Here is a 1129-nt window from a genome sequence, read left to right on the forward strand (position 1 = left end):
TGGGAATTTAGTCAAATTCCCTTCCTCGTAAAGGGCGTTAAAGCGTGACCCCCCTTCCAAATAAATGGCTTCCTGATTAGTCTCCCTTTCTATATTAGAATTGGAATCATAATCATAATGAGCTCCTTTCTTTTTAGGAAAGGAAATATCTTTTTTCCTTCTAATTGGCCTTTTAACTAGTATCCATGGGCCAAAATCCGAAGAGTCTTTAACACTAGGCTCCTATGCATTAATTCCTGGATTATTATTTCCCTTTTGGTCTTTCTCACTGTCAACAGTAGCTCTTTCCCCAGTCGTCTCTTTTGGTCTTTCTCACCGTCAACAGTAGCTCCTTCCCCAGTCGTCTCACCGCCACTTGGGTTTGCCGGTTGTGACGGCATTTGTCCTCTAAGATTTTTTAGCAAGAGTAAAGTCGATGCCCATATTTTCCACAAGAGAAGCAGATTTGATGCAACCCTTCATACTCAATATTTAGTTCACTACCCAACATAGAGATTCGAGGTACCAATTTTTTAGCCAGATCAATTTCCACACATATTCTGGAAAATTTTCCTCTTGAATGTATAGAAGTCGTACGATCGATTTTGAGCATATGACCAATGGCTGATCCCACCCTCCACAGGAAGCGTTGATTATAAAGCTCAATGGGCAAGTTAGGTATGCGAATCCAAACAGCAATCTTTCGAACAATATCTTCTGATGTGATGAAGAAGGGTCTCCATCTCTGGACGACGAGGTAGTGACCCGCAATCATCCATGGTCCTTCCATAAGCGCATGAAAGTAGCCCTCATCATCTGAAAAGTGAATAAGAAAATAGTCACGGTCCATATCAATAACATTAATAGTACCATTTCTTATCCAGTCCCTTTTCAGACGTTGTTCCAAGAAGGCTAGACCAACCCTTTTGCCCAGCAATTTCACAATAAGAGCATTTTTCCAGGGCTTGCACCAATCCTCAAATTCTTCATTTAATTGGTTGTAACTCAATACCAATTCAGAATTAAGTATTATGAACGTACAGATTTATTGATGTCAAAATTGAAAATCTGTTTTTCTCAGCATAACACGTCATATTTCAAAAATTTATATCTTCTAAATTATAACTCCAAAAATTCTAAAATTTTATAA

Source organism: Arachis ipaensis, chromosome B09, assembly GCF_000816755.2.
Source record: "Arachis ipaensis cultivar K30076 chromosome B09, Araip1.1, whole genome shotgun sequence".
In the NCBI taxonomy this organism is placed as follows: domain Eukaryota; kingdom Viridiplantae; phylum Streptophyta; class Magnoliopsida; order Fabales; family Fabaceae; genus Arachis; species Arachis ipaensis.